Raw genomic sequence first — 419 nt, 5'->3', positions numbered from 1 at the left:
ACTGACACAGCTGCCCAGACAGAGCTCCGGTGGGAACACGCTGCCACCCAGGTGTCAGGCTGCAGGGTGTGCCCTGCTCTTACACCAGTACCGGACGGCAGCAGTGAGCACACTGTGGGAGGTGTGCCCAGGGAGAGGAACTCCTCTGCTTAGTGACAGAGCTCTCGGAGGAGGTGAGTAGGTTGAGGAGGATCAGGGAGAGCGAGAGAGAGAGACTACTGGAACCTCACCCTACCTTCCCTGGGACAGGCCCAACAGGCAGACAGGACGCATGACATGGAGGATTCCCTATCCTGTCTCCACCTGGCTGAACACAATGACTCAAGGGATAGGGGGCAATGGCGACAAGTTCCTGCCTGGCGCAGCCGGTGTGTGTCCTCCATGAGTACCCCACCTTCCCAGGCGCCCGTGCACACGTC

The sequence above is a fragment of the Aptenodytes forsteri genome, unplaced genomic scaffold, assembly GCF_000699145.1.
Source record: "Aptenodytes forsteri isolate BGI_AS27 unplaced genomic scaffold, ASM69914v1 Scaffold182, whole genome shotgun sequence".
NCBI classification, from domain to species: Eukaryota; Metazoa; Chordata; class Aves; order Sphenisciformes; family Spheniscidae; genus Aptenodytes; species Aptenodytes forsteri.
Note: the sequence above shows the minus strand (reverse complement) of the source record.